Source organism: Perca fluviatilis, chromosome 18, assembly GCF_010015445.1.
Source record: "Perca fluviatilis chromosome 18, GENO_Pfluv_1.0, whole genome shotgun sequence".
Lineage (NCBI taxonomy): Eukaryota > Metazoa > Chordata > Actinopteri > Perciformes > Percidae > Perca > Perca fluviatilis.
In genome coordinates this window covers 30,644,587-30,662,206 of record NC_053129.1, presented here as the reverse complement: position 1 = coordinate 30,662,206, position 17,620 = coordinate 30,644,587, and the positions used below count along the sequence as shown (strand labels likewise).

General features: G+C 43.7%; 1 pseudogene; it reads right to left on the bottom strand.

Moving 5' to 3' along the window:
- LOC120546907 lies at positions 1-13,794 on the bottom strand (annotated as a pseudogene).
- Positions 13,795-17,620: the final 3,826 nt, after the last annotated feature.

Genomic DNA, 17,620 nt, shown 5'->3' with positions numbered 1-17,620 from the left:
TCACATACAGGAAACGACACACAGTTTATGGGGTGAAGGGTTGAGGGTGAAGCCCACACGTGTAGTCAGATCCAGTTCATCCTCTGAAACTCCAGGAGGAGGAGTGAAACGAAAGTGCTGCAGGAGGCTGGTGAAGAAGATGAAGAGCTCCATCCTGGCCAGACTCTCTCCGAGACAAATCCTCCGACCTGTGAGAGAGAGAACAAAGGAAAATGTTTATCTCATCTGCAAGTAAATGAACACCTAGAAGTGATATGGCTAAATTCACCAACCTGCAGAAAAAGGCATGAAGGCGTCCCGCTTGACAAACCTCCCGTCTTTGTCCAGGAAGTGAGCAGGATAAAAGCTGTGTGGTCTCTCCCACTCACTCTCATCATGCAGGACAGATGTCAAGAGAGGATATACCGTGGTCCCCTGTGGACAATACAGAAAACATTCTCTATGAGCAATAATATTTTTAAACTACATAAAAAAAGTCACAAAGCACAGAAAGGAATTGCTACATCTTAAATTATTGTCACATTTTGTTTCCTGAAGATGCAGCTACTGTATACGAAGGACCAAACGGTACTTGTTTGAACGGCGTATTGCATCGTTTCCGGTTGACAGTGCTTATGTTTTGCTGATGGCATCTTGCTCGGGTAGCTCGACGCAGTTAATTCTGTCATATTCTTCATTACAGCAGCTCATTATCCACTTTACATTTAAACCTCAAGCACTCGTATCTCTTTCAGTCTTTTAACGACTTTCTCACAAATCCCACAGTTGTTTACATGCTATTAGCTCTGTTAGCTGCTTTAGCATAGTTAACGATGGCTACTTTTTTTTAGATAACAAAGATGTTGACAAAGTTTTGCTTTGGAGACATAATATGAAGTTGGAAAAAGTGTAATGAATTCCAATATATCGCAGAATATCGCAGTATTTTTAAAATCGCAATAATATCGTATCATCGTGATAAAGTTTTTTTTGGGGGGGCCTGGCAGTGGTTCCTGTTGGCCTGGCTGCCTACCAGGCTCGTACCCTTATAGGTGAAACACTGCTAGGTGTTTTATTCAGTCTGACCTTCTTAATGAAGTGACCCTGGAAGGTGATGTCTTGTCTTGTTTTGTGAGGCACTGCTATTGGGGCCATGTTGGCCAGTCTCTGTGTCTCATGGATGACAGCGTCTGTGAAGGGCATGTTCTTCCTGTCCTCAACCTGCACTTGACGACTTCCTATCTCCCTGCTCAGCTCCTCCTGGACCTGGTCTGAGAGAGGTAAAGTTTTAGTTATTTCATGAAGACGATTTGGTAACCTTATTTGCTACTTTCAAATCTTGCTAGCTTTTCAACATTACCAACCCTGCCTTTAAGTTTCTTACCTTGTATTTTTGGATTCTTGGCCATGAACAGAAGTCCCCATCTCAGAGTAGCTGCTGTTGTGTCAGTGCCAGCCCCAAAAAGATTAATAACTGTCTGCATAAGGTTGCGTTCGTTGAAGTAACTGTTAGCAATCCCAGATTCCTGCAGGTAAACATAAATTGGTCCAGTTATATAGTCAAATCTGATCCAAAACTTTGTTACAAATGAGGGATTTTTTTTTAAAGTGGTAGTAGTGATGCTGGTGTGGGTTGCACTTTCCTTTCATTCCCTTACTGTTGGCCAGGTAAGGTAGATAGACAGAGACATCATAGCTTGATCATCTACGCATCTGGGACATCCCATTGTTCTGATGGCCCATTATTGCGAAACCAATAGTCTGAAAAATTTGCCTTTGAACCGACAGACCATTATCCCAAAAACAAATTGCTTTTGAAAATACCCAATCTTTGTGCATTTGAAAACGATTTGTGGTCTGCAGGAAGTCCATAAAGTGAAATTCAGAATCAATTTTAAAGTTTTACTTTTTGTTTTTAAAGCACTCCATGGTCAAGCGCCTCCATATATTTCAGCTCTCCTGTCTACTTACTCTGCTGCCAGGGCACTCAGGTCCACAACCCAACAACTCCTCGTCATCCCCCGGACACGACTAAAAACCAAAGGGGACCGAGCCTTCTCTGTAGTAGCCCCCAAACACTGGAATTCCCTCCCACCCCATATCAAATCATGTAATACAATTGCTAGTTTTAAATCAAATCTGAAGACGCATTTTTACTCTCTTGCTTTTAACTCTCCTTGATTCCTGTTTTTTTTTTTTTTACAAACATTGTTCCTTTGTTATTTTATTCTATGTTGCATTGTTAATTCTTTCTTTGCCTATTTTTAGTCATGGTGCCTCGCACATGCGATTATGTATTTTTAAGGCATATTGTCTCTGCCTTCCCTGTTTTTCCTGTAAAGCACTTTGGGTCAACAGTTGTTCGTTTAAATGTGCTATACAAATAAAATGACTTGACTTGACATAAAGTGCAGATCTACAGACTCTACAGCTAACATAGTTGGTACAAATGGATTCTTTAGGTCTTTTAGGAATTTATAATACAGACATAGATCGATTCTGGATTCTGAATCGATATTGGATTAAAGGAAAAACAAATATTTTTAAAACCCATCCCTATTCATAAAGCAAATTTAAATCCAACCTGAGTTGACCAAAGTGCTAAAATAACTAAAATACCATAACATGGTAACAGCAAGAAAGCAGTAGAGATAACATAGCAATACTATCCCATGCTCAAATGGATAAGTAACAGAACAGATAGAAAATATTAGTTAAAAAAATAAAGAGTTAAAAGTGAGGAATAAATATCTGAATTATTAATAGTGATAAGCTTCCCAACCTCCAGGTTTTGCTTTCGGACCAGAAAGGCGTCCACAAAGCCTCTGCACATCTGTGGATTGAGGGTCTCTTTCAAACGACTGAACAGCCTTAAGTTATGTTTCTTGTTTGCAGCAAATATCGTCTCAATTTCCTTCTTCCCACCAAACCATTTACTGATCCATGGAAACATGTTATACAACTGTTAACAAAAATATAGATGCATCAGTATGTACAAAAAGTTTGTAAAAGGCAAGTAAAGAATCCCATTATTTCTTCAATTCAGTTCAGTTATATTATGTAGGCCTATTTGAAAATCACAATGCTTAAAAAAGTCTAAGCTGAATAAATAAATGAAATGTCACCTGTACTGACGGGGAGCCCACAAGTTGAATGTATCTGTTTGTTCGATCTACCAGGGATGTAAACTCTGGATCATCATATTCAAATCTGATGCCATAAACAATGGAGCAGATAATATTAGAGACTGCATAGTTCATTGGTTGGGTCGTATCAAAAGCTTCACCTGTAACAAGGGAAACAGGAAAAAATTCCAAATCATGAGTGTTGGAAATATGTTACGTGCCATTTTGTGATAATTGAACAAAGCCTCTCTCATCAAATCAGAACCAACCTTGAACCAATCCTTCTTTTCCCTGTTGCCCCTTTCTTATCAACCCGATCTCACTCGAAAGCGTACAAATAACACGGGTTTCTACCGTGCAATGTGTACGCGAAAGTGAAATTCTACGTGCATTACATACGCGGAGCGCTACAATTGAAGTCATGGGGACCGGTGCGTTTTATATGCACGCAGCTCGCGTCACCACGTTGTGTGTTATCGCGAGAACAGCATCACACACAAAAACATAGATATGGTTGGGTTTAGACAAAGAATGCAGGGAAAGGCTTTAATAACACAAGAAAATCACAAAAAAAAAAAAAAAAACGGTTGGGTTTTGGGAAGAAACATTGGGAAAAAAATGGCTTAACAAAAAAACACTACAAAGTCGCCAAAACGCGCCACATAAACACGCTAAAAAACGGCATAAAATCGCCAAACACGGACGCAAACCCCGGTCTCCTGGGTGAAAGTCCTGTGTTTTACCCATCCACCACCCCAACCAACCTCCTTTCATACTATAAACACAGTGGTTTCCATTACTGTAATTGGAGCGCTCCGCGTATCTGCTGTACGCACTATTTCAATTTCGCGTACACATTGCACGTATTTCACAGGTAGAAACCCGTGGTAGTTCTACGCTTTTCAGTGAGACTGGGCTCTTCTTATCTATCAGCTCTCACATCATCAAAGTGAATCGAGCGATTATTAGAAAATGTATATATTCTTGTCTCATAAAACATTTAGAACATTGTGGAACTGAACCCTATGTGTCACTATCTCTCAGCACTTGTAACTGCTTTAAGAGTCAACTTACAAAGGTCAAGCCAGTGGATGATAAGATACAAATCACCAAACAATTGTGATCGGATTGTTTTACAAAAACAAGGATTGATGAAACGATGTTCAACATGCAGTAGGTTATATTAAGACACTTACCTTTAAATTTCTTAAACACTTCAATGAGGTGTTCACATTCCTCAATGATTTTGTCCTCACTCGCCTTCTTGCCCATCCCAAAGTCTCTCAGGTTAGTCAGAGCAAAGCGCCTCATCTCTTTCCACGAATCACCATTGGCCCATAAAACCCCTGAGATTAAACATATTTGTAACTTAATTTTTATATTTTTATTTAATCGACAGATCTGTTAAACAAAGAATCACGCAAAAGCACCACTTTAAATCTTGTTTACCAAAGATGTGCTCATACATTTCTAGAAAATAAAATCATTCAGCATGAAAAAGGCATAAAAAATGTTGACAAAAGAAATCTTAATCAACTGAGACCAACACAAACGGTTAGTCAACTAAGAGGATGCAGCCCTAAAGACAATAAACATTTGCTGGAAAACAAACAAGGAATTTCGAAAAAAGCTCTTTTCTTTCCTTACCATGGCCTTGATTAGATTCGTGCATTATTAACATTGGATCTCTTTCACCAAATTCATCAGCGTAGTTGACAAGTGCCTCCTTCACCGTCTTGCACCCAGCCAGGACCACCACTTTTTGGGGTCCCAAATACACAGTGAACACTTATCCATATGTCTTGGAAAGCTAAGAACAGGGGAATAATGTCATGATGTATTTACTATAAAACAAACACATTTTAAAAAGAAGACAACGTGGTAGAAAAGTCAATGTAACAATGACTGTTTACTACAGATTTCAACTTTCTAAGCCGATTCCGATTTCCGATTTTTCATTGAGTTTGAACTGCCGATACCGATTTTAGCTGATTCCGATTTCATATTTTCTAACCACTTTACAGCACACACAAATATTTATTTTCTATCTTTTCTTTAATAGAACATTTTTTCAACAGATAATCGATCACTATAAAATAGAACAATATAAATTACTACTGGCGTGGGAAATTCACACACATCTAAAGTGCAATGTTATGGAAGGACCTTTTCCTTCTTTTCACATCCAAAATCCAACTAATTATATATATATATATATATATATATGTGTGTAACAGAGTAGAATATACCCTGTTTAATTATGGCAAAAGCGGGGCAACAATGCCACCTATTGGCACGGTGGTGTGGGTGTCACCACCACACCACAACCTATCTTGCAGTCACCTGATGTAGTCAGTCAGATGAGTGAGATAATAACACATGTTGGTCAGCAGCTAGCAGATAGTATAGTGGCACGCCTCAGCCCAACACATAGTGTACCCACACCGAGCACTTCAGTTCCACATGACACGCCCACTAACACATCCACACAGAGTCTGGACCTGTCACGAGTACAGCTAGTGCCTCACAGGAAGGTGAATGAGCCTCCAACCTTCAAAGGGGATGGCACGGACACTGTAGATGTGCATGAGTGGGAGGACCTGATGAAGAACTACGTGAAGAGGATGGATGTCAGAACGGAGCAACAAGCGGAGGAAATACTCATCCATCTCAGGGGTAGGGCTAAAGATGTTGTTAAGTCTGAATGAGGAACAGTGGCATTGATGTGACCCCGGAACCCAGACGCCATCTATGGTCTTCTCCGTAAACATTTTGCTGCTGTCCCCGGTTCACCTCTCCCCTAGCAGACTTTTACACTACACTGCCGAGGAGTAATGAGGATGCTTACTAATTACTGGCTGAGGCTCAACCAGGCTGCGACGCGGAGCGTTGATCGCCTCAAAGAGCAAGGCAAGGAACTGGACTGCCCGAGCCTAGAAGTGACGCTGTTTAGCTCAAGAACTGTCCCTCCAAAAAGCGCTCGCCATAACAATCAGGTCAAAGACAATTGACAAGTGGTTCGCGGTGGAGGTCCAGGACTGCTGGATGCGCACTCACTCAGAGATGGGTTCGAGGAATCCTGCTACTGCTGCTGTGAGTAGGAAGCCCAGTGAGAATGTACTGAAACAAAGTCGAACGTTTCACACTGCGGTACCTCCACCTGACTCTTCAGACTCTCACAGGCCAAGACGACAGACCCTTGCTGCTCTTGAACGTGTGTCATCACCATGCTGGAGAAAGTTCTACCAGAGATCTGCTCGAATAGGGCCGAACCTCCCGCAGGCCTAGGTTGAAACCCCCAGGATTGAGGGTCTGAATAACCTGCCATGTGCTGTCTGCGGTGATGCTGCCCACTCTGCTCTCACTCATTGCCGTGACAAGAAACTCTGCTTTCAGTGCTATTCACCTGATCACTCCAGACGCAGCTGCCCTGTACAGACAATGTCCGCCACATCTGCACAGTTGGGAAAACTAGTGGGTCTGCATCCAGGGGAGGACGGTGCAGATCCTATTAGTGTACCTCCCAGTAGTGATATGGATGATTTTGAGTCAGTGTTCGAGTCATTCAGTTCCGCAGCAGCCCCAGGCAAAACTGTTATATTTCAAGACACACAAAGAATCCAGAAGTCAGACAGTTTGTTCTATACCACTGTCACTGCAGGAAATGTTGCTCTGAAGGCGATGATTGACAGCGGCTCGACAGGATGCACGATGCAGCTGTAATGCGCCTCTTGCAGCATAATCCAGACATGAGACGTTGCTCTGCAGATGATGTCGTCATTATTGGATGTGGTGGTCACCAGGTCACGCCTTCAGCAGTATGTGATGTGGAAGTAGTGGTGTATGATTGCAAGATGGTTGTTCCTATGTTTGTGGTGCCTGGTCAGACTGACGATGTTATCCTGGGCAGCAACGCCATCAAGAAGATTCTTCAACTGATGAGGAAGACTGACAGCTATTGGCGACTCATGTCAGAGCCCAGCAGTGTTTCTGATGAAGACTGTCATCGCTTCTCTTCTTCTTTCCAACCAGAGAGATGGAGAGGCGAAACAGTGCCGGACAAGGTTGGCACACTGAAGTTACAACAGTGTGTGACGCTACAGCCACGAAGTGAACATCTTGTGTGGGGTAAGCTTCCTGCTTCAGCCCCAATGTCAGTTGGCAGTGCAGTGATAGTCGAACCAACTCAATCAAGATGCAGATCCAGGAAAGTACTGGTTGGTAGACTCGTTACACCAATGTGGGGCGATCGATGGCTGCCCATGAAGGTCATCAACCCTTCCAGTGAGCCCATAGTGCTGAGGCGAAACACTAAGCTGGCAGATGTGTTTCCCTGCATCGCTGTGGAGGATATGTCTCAGCCTGGCCACATCCAAGTCCACTCTCAATCCCTGACTGATGCCACGATGACAAGGACCAGGGAGGATGTCAGAAGGGCATTAGACGAGCTTGACCTACAAGATCTGGACTTGGATGCGTGTGCTGTCTCTGACGTGTGGATAGACAAACTTTCACAGATCATTGAGAGACATGAGTCAATTTTCTCACGCACAAGATGGACTATGGAGAGGCCCTGACTTTGTGCACAAGATACATCTGGTGGATGAGAGGCCATTCCGCCTGCCTTACCGCAGAGTGCCGGCAAGCCACTATGAGAAGCTAAGAACAGCTCTCAATGACATGGAAGAAAAAGGCATCATCGTAAATCCTACAGCGAGTACGCATCACCACTGGTTTTCGTCTGGAAGAAAAATGGGGACCTGCGCTTCTGCACAGACTTCAGGTGGCTCAATGCGAGGACAGTGAAAGATGCACACCCTCTGCCTCATCAGGCTGATGCTCTCGCTGCACTCGGGGGAAATGTCTTCTTCTCCACCATGGATCTTACCTCTGGATTTTACCATGTGCCTCTGCACGAAGACCACAAACGGTACACTGCCTTTTCTTCCCCTTTTGGCCTGCATGAGTACAACCGGATGCCTGAAGGTCTGTCTAACAGTCCAGCTACATTCATGCGAATGATGCTCTCCATCTTCGGAGATGAGAATTTCACCAGCCTCTTGTGTTACTTGGATGATCTCATGGTCTTTGGCCCAACTGAGCAGATAGCAATTGAACGTCTGGAGATATGTTCTCTCGCTTGAGGAACCATAACGTCAAGTTGGCACCGAAAAAGTGTCACTTTCTGCGGAGATCTGTAAAGTTCCTCGGCCATGTCATTTCTGAGTCAGGAGTGCAGACGGATCCTGGCAAGGTTGAGGCCATTAGCCGGGTGCAAGTGTCTGACCTGATGGACAGTGACGGTGTCACTCCTTCGCAGAAGAAGATTCGGTCCTTCTTGGGGATGGTGCTGTACTATCAGCATTTCATCGAAGATTGCTCCCCCAAAGCCAGGCCCCTTTTCAAGCTCCTCTCAGAACAAAGTACTGGGGGGGAAAGCCCAACGAGGGAGGAAGCCCAGAAATAAGCTCTCTGGTCATGTGAAGCTGTCGGCAGAGGATTGGACAACCGAGTGTCAGGGTGCTTTTGACACTTTGAAGCACGATCTATCGGACAGTGTGACCTTGGCCCATCCTGACTTCGGAAAGCCCTTAATTCTTGCTGTGGACACTTCTTTTGATGGGATTGGAGCTGTTCTTTCCCAGCTTCAGCCTGGTGAGACAATTGCGAGGCCGGTCGCCTTCGCCAGCAAAACACTGTCACGGGCTCAGTTGAACTACCCGGCTCACAGGCTAGAATTTCTCGCTTTGAAGTGGGCCATTTGTGACAAGTTCTCCAACTGGCTCAAGGGAAGGCATTTCACTGCATGGTCTGACAACAACCCCTTAACCTACATTCTAACAAAGCCCAGGCTGGATGCATGCGAACAAAGATGGTTTGACCTGAAGTATGTCCCAGGGCCGAAGAACACCGTCGCTGATGCCCTGAGCCGTGAGCCTTTTGTCCGGTCCAGCGTAAGCCATCGCCTGGTGAAAGAACCTTATCTGTCTTTGTTGGATGAGGTCAATGGAGTTGTTACTGGGACAGTACAGGATGCCTTCCAACTGACCACCAACTGTCAAGCTGTCCAAACCGCTGAAAGCCATGCTGATGGAGACCTTGGTCCAGAACAACATTTCTGTCCGCCATCTAGAGGTGCCATCTGCGCTGAGGAAGTGTCGGCAGTCTTGGATGTCCATCGCGCTGGTGGTGTCTCTCAAATGTCTGGCGCAAGCCCTAAGTCGCTGCAACTGCCTGAGGAAGACCCGTCCATTGTCCTCCCGCTCAGTCAGTTGACCAATCTACAGCAGCAGGATGCTGCAGTGAGCAGAGTTCTCTTCTATGTTGAGCAGCATAGAAGGCCGAACGCACATGAACGGGCGACAGAGTCGGGCTGTGTACTCAGGCTGTTGAGGCACTGGGAGAAGCTGAAGGTGCGCAATGGAATTCTCTACAGAGTGAAGAGTGACCGTCGCATGAACAGAAAGATCTTTCAGTTTGTCATACCAGAGTCTCTGAAACAACAAGTCCTGCACAGTGTTCATGATGCAGCTGGTCACTAGGGCCGTTCGAGGACTCTCTCTCTGGCCAGTGCACGATTCTTCTGGACAGGCATGGAGAAGGATATTGTGAGGCATGTGAAGCACTGCCAGAGGTGCATCTTAGGGAAGACTCCTGAACCAGCTGCTCGAGCCCCTCTTGAGATCATTCGCACTTCAGCTCCTATGGAGCTAGTGTGCATTGATTTTTGGACAGCGGAGTCAAGTGATAAGAAGACTACTGATGTCCTTGTTGTTACGGACCATTTCTCCAAGCTGGCTCTCGCCTTTCCCTGTAGAAACCAATCTGCGAAACAAGTTGCCCGCTGCTTATGGGAGTTATTAAGAAGAATTATTAAGTTTTTCTGCATCTACGGGTTCCCCAAAAGGATCCATTCAGATCAGGGGGCCAACTTTGAGAGCAGGCTCATCAAAGATCTACTTGAGATGGCGGGTGTGCATAAGTCCCATACAACACCATATCATCCCATGGGCAACGGCATCACAGAAAGATTTAACAGAACCCTTGGGGGCATGATACGGACTCTTCCCCCAAAGTGCAAATCCAAGTGGCCGCAGATGCTCCAGATGTTGACCTTCTGCTATAACTGCACGGTGCATGAGACCACAGGCTTTGTGCCGTTTTACTTGATCTTTGGGCGGATCCCGCGCTTGCCTGTCGATGTCATGTTCCATCATGTCCTGGAGGATGCTGACGTCGTCAGCCACCATGAGTTTGTACACCATCTGAGGAGAGATCTCTCTGAGGCTGCGCGGATTGCTCAGCAGCATGCCCTTGGCGAGCAAGACCGTCACGCAGAGATCTACAATTGCAGGGTCAGAGGATCGCCGTTGACTGTGGGTGACAGGGTGCTGCTAGCCAATCGAGGTGAGAAAGGCAAGAAGAAGGTTGCAGACCGGTGGGATTCAACCCCTTTTGATGTGGTGTCAGTGAGATCCGGAATTAACGTGTACAGGATCCGAGATAGCGTCACAGGAAAAGAGAAGGTTGTGCACAGGAACATGCTGCTCCCAGTTGACTTTCTGGCTTTTCCTGAGCAAGATGGAAACCAAGCAGCCTCTGGAGAGTCACGGTCTGATGCGTCACACAGGAATGCTCAGAGCTTGCACAGGAGTGCTCAGAGCTCCGTCATGGATAACGAGGAGGATACTCGAGTACGCACCATGAACTGGCTCATGCAATCGCCAGCCCAAGTGGAAGCAGAGAATGTTCCTGGAGGTGATGGCCTTGACGATGCCTTAATGGTGGATGTCATGGATGGGGACCAATTGGATGAGTCGCCAGACAGTGTTCCTGATGATTCTGAACATGTCCACATCACTCATGCACACACTGATTCATCATCAGACCCGGTACACGACACAACACACTTGCTTGTCAATGAACCTGTAGTCATAAGTGACCCTCTCACTGCAGTTGAGGTTGAGCTAGAGGAGGTTGTTTGCACATATCCACAGACCACACAAGCCCCTTCAGTTTTCACAAGATTTGGGAGGAGCGTTAAGCCTCCAAATAGGCTTGTTTGTGAGATGGCAAACCAGAGATTTGTGGGGAATATTGAACCTATATTGGGGTCTGCGTTAAGTGTCATTGCAGCGCCAATGTGTGTGAAGTGCAAATGTTGAGATTTGGTGACAAGTCGCACCCTTTTGTTTATTTATTTATCAGTCTGTTTTGGTTTATGATTTGGGAGTATGAGATTCTCTACACTAATAGGGCAAAGATATGTACAAGTATGTGAGATGTAAATGGCATCTTTGTTTGTCTGTGATAAGTATGGGTTTTGGTGCCATCCTGTCTTTACACACTTCTTAAGGAAGAATTTCTAACATTGACTTTTTCGTACGTCAGTGCCCGAAATCCACAGTTTATTTATTTGTTTTTTTCTCTGTAGTTTTGCTCATTGTATGTGTTGCCCCTATTTGGCATAATTTAAGGGGGGTGTATGTAACGGAGTAGAATATACTTGGTTTAATTATGGCAAAAGCGGGGCAACAATGCCACCTATTGGCACGGTGGTAGTTATGACATTGTGTTTACGGAACTACACAGAGTGATGCGGGAAGCGCGAAGTAGGACACGCTCCCGCGCGGTCCGGGATAATTAATAATTTTGTGAGATTTCAAATGTTCATACTTTGTATTTTACAATGTAATGTACATATATTGACGTTAGCTAACTGTCTTGAGCCCAGACTATAAGCTATCTAGTCTTTAAAATGATATTTTAGAGACTTACTGAAACGTACATTGTCAGTGTTAGCCTAGCATAATCATTTGCATCTGTTCCGTGTTTTGTTTAGACTGTTATCCTGAGACCAATGCGATTGACATACCACTGCTGTACTGTGTTACAGGTAATATCCTATGCATTTCTGTGTTAGTTTTCATGATGTTTCATTGCAATTATTGTTCGTCCGCATGAGCAGCTCTTTCTAACTGTTAAGTAGCTCACGCTAGTTTGGCTAGCTCATAGTTAGTGAAGCAGCCTGTTGATTAGGTGTGTATGACATATACCTGTGCTGTGTTTATGCTCACCTCATGTTAAATGGCGAATGGGTTTTTCTGCCTTTTTCTTATATTATAAAATGGATTACTGGGTGGTGTTTTCACCAATATAATGTCAGTACATATGGAGATATATTTGATTGTGCAAATGTGAATACAATGTAGTCTAAGGCATTGTAATGTATTAGAATATATCAGGTAATATCCACTATACGATCACATCCAGTTATGAAATCACACAGAGTGATGCGGGAAGCGCAGTGAGCAATAAGGAAGATACGGTGTAATAAAGACCCCTGTAATCCACCTGGCTGCCTCTGATGTGTAGGAGCAACAGTAGTGTGGAGCTGCATTTCATCACATACAGTTATATATATATAAATAAATAAAAATAAAATAAATATAGCTTTGCAGTATAAAGATATTTCTCAAAACACACACAGGCCTGTTTGAACGTCAACAGTAACGTTACCTGAAAACATAAACGTCACCGCTCATTTTACACATAGTTTAGCAACAAACTTAACGCTGGGGGAAGATTACTATGTTTTTAAGGTTGGTTTTGAGCGGTATGCATCCCCACTAACGAGGAAAGTGTTTTAAACAGTAACGGTAATACAACGTGTCGGATGAATACAGCGTCTCTCTTTTTTTTTTTTTTTTTGCAGTGGGGGCGGCAGAGGGACCGCAGCGTTTGCTAACGTTAGCTTCTTGTCTCATCTGGGGTCTGATAAACAGTAAATTCATCAAAGTCACGGTAGCCAACACTATTTTCCGATAAACTGCTCTGTCATATTTCATGGGACCCACGTGAGTGCGATTTTCATGTTCCAGTTGTTCAGCCTCAGAGAGGAGAGAGAGAGCGGCTAACCGTTCACCTGAGATCAGTAGAGCAGACGGCTCTGCAGAGCAGTGTATAATTACGACTTTATGACATTTCATAAACAGCTGATTGAGCGGCGGTGCGCTGATGTTGCGCGATGTAATCATGCGCCGCCCAAGTGCATTTGACCGGCATAAAATCGTCATATGTCAGACTGGCTGGTCACGTGAAAATCGGCCAATTCCGGTCACCGGTTGGTCAATCGGTGCATCTCTACTGTTTACATGCACATAACGTTCCGGTTTTGCCCTAATTCCGTAAAAGACAATATTCCGACTTTATACATGGCTAATGAAAGTGAATATTCAAGTAATATTTACATTTCCATGTAGCCGTGCAAAAAATATTTTTTTTTTCTAAGTTTACCAGCGGTGGTGGACTTGTTGGACCGTGTGAACACGTGTTTACATGACCTGTATCAAATTCGGAACATTGTCATATTCAGAATAATAGTGGAATATTGGTGTAAACATACTCATTGTGGCTGCCTGGAGAGCACACACACAACAAATCACCCTAAAAGAAAATCAATTGTTATCAGTCATCTTCTCACCTTCAGTAATGTGTTGTAGGGTCTCTTAATGTCAAGCTGCAGCAGGTTCCCGATTAGGGGAAATGGTTTTGGTCCTGGAGGTTCTTTTCTGTCTTCCCTGGAGCTGAAGCTGGAGGAGCAGACGAGGTAGACGAGTAGCAGGACCAGCAGACCCCCCATCAGGGAGATAGAGTTGGAGGACTGGAGACACAGTTCTAATACCCCCATGACTTTTCCTGAAGTTGCAACTTCACTGGCCAAATATTTTTCCTTCTGGAGCCTTCAGTTTTGTGAGTTTGCTTTTAAAGATGGATTTCACAACTAACCATCAACTGCAGTAATTTCCTCATTCCCTGCTGTACTGTGATTGGTGCTTCCTTGTGGGAGTGACTTCTTCACATAACTCACATGAAAGCTTTGTTGACCTTGGCTAGTACTTCTCTCTCCGCTGCTGCTATTCATATAGCATTTCATAGCGTCCGCTCCAGCAACCACCTATATTCTCGGAGTCTACATTTCTCTTAATCAGAGATGGCAAAAGTACTCACTTCCCGTACTTAAGTAGAAGTACAGATACTTGTGTTAAAAAATACTCTGGTAAAAGTAGAAGTACTGATTTAACCTCTTTACTTAAGTAAAAGTAACAAAGTACAGGCTTTGAAATGTACTTAAAGTATAAAAGTAAAAGTAGCCTTGCGAATGACCACTTTTTATGCAAAGCTACCTGGATTATTGTGACAGAGACTACTCAGTCAGAATCTTATTAAGCTGGAGCCCCCCAGCTTAATAAGATTCTGACTGAGTAGCAAGATATGAATTCAATTGTGATTCTGTGAGAATTCACAGATCCAGTTTCTCTTTTTTAATCGTCCCCTTAACATTTAAAGGAATCTATATGTATGTGTGTGTGTGCTCAAATATAGAAAGAAAATAAAGGATACAATATTAATTACTAAACATAGATTAATTAAGAAGTTCCCCATACTTTTAGAGTTACACAGCACATTGGCCAGGAGTCATACTTGATGCCTCCTAGCCTATCTCAAACATCTCTCTCAGATAAGGCCAGGGATGATTGGGAATGTCTTGCTGCTTGTCTGCCTAATCTCTGGGATCTCTGTTTTCTTCATTTTCAATCATGTCGCCGTCCATACTACTAGTGCTAACCGCGTCACCCCATCAAGCTGCAATTATTTGCGCGCCAAATGAATGCAGAATGCGGCCCGAATTTGTCGAGTCCGTCTTGTAGTGGTGCGTTACATGCAACGTAGTCTACAGTATATTCCCATCCAATTAGATTGAATTCGGTATTGATCGCGAAAAATAATAACGGTAACTCCAGTGAAATTATTTGAAACTTGTTAGTGAGGACTAGATTAGGACCGTATTTAAAGCTGATGCTGGTTTCAAACTTCGCCCAGGTGTGTCTGTAAACACGCGACAGAGACAACTTCTCTTTTTTGATGCTTTACAAGCAACGTGAAACCTAGCTAACAGGTGAAGAACACAAACAACTAAATCACTAGCTAAACTACTTTAACTGTACATGAACTATAGACCAATACAACAACAGGCTTAAATGAACTGACAACATAAGTTATACGACTTTACAGTTCTCAAGGACGCATACACACCATCTCAACTGATTATCCTTCGGACAGCAGTCTCTCTTTCTTTTTCTCTCACTCTTTTCTGTGTGCGCGACGCGCCATTGCGGTGTGAGGCGCGTGTCCGCTTATTCTCCCGGCATTACGCGACCTCTTGTACAAAACTAAAGTAACGAGCCAATTTTAAAAATGTAAGGAGTAGAAAGTACCGATATTTGTGTTAAAATGTAAGGAGTAAAAGTAAAAAGTCGCCACAAAAAAAAATAGTAAAGTAAAGTAGAAATATCCTAAAATCTACTTAAGTACAGTAACGAAGTATTTGTACTTCGTTACTTCCCATCTCTGCTCTTAATACTTTAATACCTAGTATATACACAACACATTCTCATTCTGCGTCATTTTGTTTCATCATTGGCGTCACTTGTCAATAAACTTGGTACCCCTCGCATGTCAGACTGAGGCTCACCTAGAGTCGCCGTTCTAAACAGGGGGAACACATGGTTATCATTGTGAATTCAAACAAAACTACTAGTCTAGTAGCCAACTAGGCGAACCCGGAAATGTTCCTGACAAGCTACCATTACATACCAGGTACCAATGGATTCCAGGGGCCTCATGTATAAAAGCTTTCATACCAGAAAATGGCGTACGGCCAAAACTTGAAAAGTACCTACACACAGAAATATTCACATGTATAAAACCGGGCCATATTAATTGTCTAGTTTGACATGTTTCTGCAAATGAACATGCTTTTTAGTACAATTTTAGAACAAGAGTTAACATTTTTTCTGTTTTAGTTCGTGTGTTTTAAGGCCTTTCTAGAGACAAGGATCACAAACTAGCTCTGGTTGTAAATACAGACATCCCTAATGATGACATGAGGACAGATGGATCAGTGGCAGTGTCAGGAAAAGAAACAGGAACAGGAACCATCAACATGTTTTCTGATGCTGAATATTTATTGCAGTAAATGTAAAAGCTTGCAGTGGTTAACCAGACTGGTCCAACTGCTGCGCTTCAGGTTCTCTCTGAACTACTAGACTCACTGCACACATGTAGGGCCTCTGCTGATAACAGGCCTCATCGTTCCAGAGTCCCCAGTCTGAAAGAAACATGTTAATCAGTGGCAGTAGGGATTTTTAATGGTTGAGGTGAGAAGCAAAGGGGCAACAACAGTACTGAAGCTTCTTATGAATTTTCTATAGAAATTAGCAAACCCCAGAAAACGTTGAACTTGCTTCCGGCGTGTGGGAGTTGGCCAATCCTTCACCGCTCGCACCTTATCAGGGTCCATCTTGTCCTTCCCCTCCGCCACCACGTAGCCAAGGATTGAAACAGTCGGGACCTGAAACTCACATTTCTCAGCTTTGACAAACAGCTGGTTGTCGAGGAGCCGTGGTGGATGTGTGAGTCAAGATCTGAGGAGAATATAAGGATATCGTCCAGATACACAAAAACAGACACATTGAGCATCTCCCTCAACACATCATTCACCAGGGCCTGGAAAACAGCAGGGACCTTAGCAAGGCTCAAAGGCATAACCAGGTATTCGTAATGCCCACTGCGGGTGTTAAATGCTGTCTTCCATTCATCTCCTTCGCGAATCCTCACTAAGTGGTAAGCATTTCTGAGATCCAACATGGTAAATATCTTGGCACCTTGGAGCAGTTCAAATGCAGAAGATATTAAGGGGAGTGGGTACCGGTTCTTTATGGTGATGTCATTCAATCCCCTAAAATCAATACAAGGGCGGAGGGTCTTGTCCTTCTTACCAACAAAGATGTGTTGTGAAACAAGGTACAGGTGACACGAGGGCTCAGGAACAGGTGAAACACATCAGGGACAATCACAAAGGCGGGAAAACACAAGGAAGAAACACAACACAAGGAAGAAACACAACACAAGGAAGAAAGTAGAACAAGACATGACAAGGGAGAAACAGAGACTACAAAATAAAACAGGAAAAACTTTAACAGACAACCACAACATGATAGTTGTGTTGAATGCTAATAAATTACGGTACTTACTAATCTAGGTCACTCTGTGAAACCTAGAGTTTGAACTCTGAGTAGTAACAGTTTACACATCTTCTTTGTAGCGTCCATGTTTGTTGTTATGGTTAAAATCAACATTCCGACTTTCCAACTTGAGAGCAAGTGAACACACCAAAGTCGGAAGAACAACTTCCAATCTCGGGAACTCAGATCAGGGAGTCAGTCCAGGTGAGCTGACAAGCTGAAGGAGAGGGCCAGGCCTCGTGTTCAGAGAACCTGTTACTGTTTCAAACTGTACAACAATTATTATTGGGATATTTGAAATGGCAATGTACCAAAGACCTTGCGGTTCACACCTCTCGATATTTCCTAATGTTTGCCTCCCCACCTTTAAGCATTGGATCCCGCTTTCGCATGTTCCCTGGGTCGTCGGGGGCGACTCGGGTCGGGGGC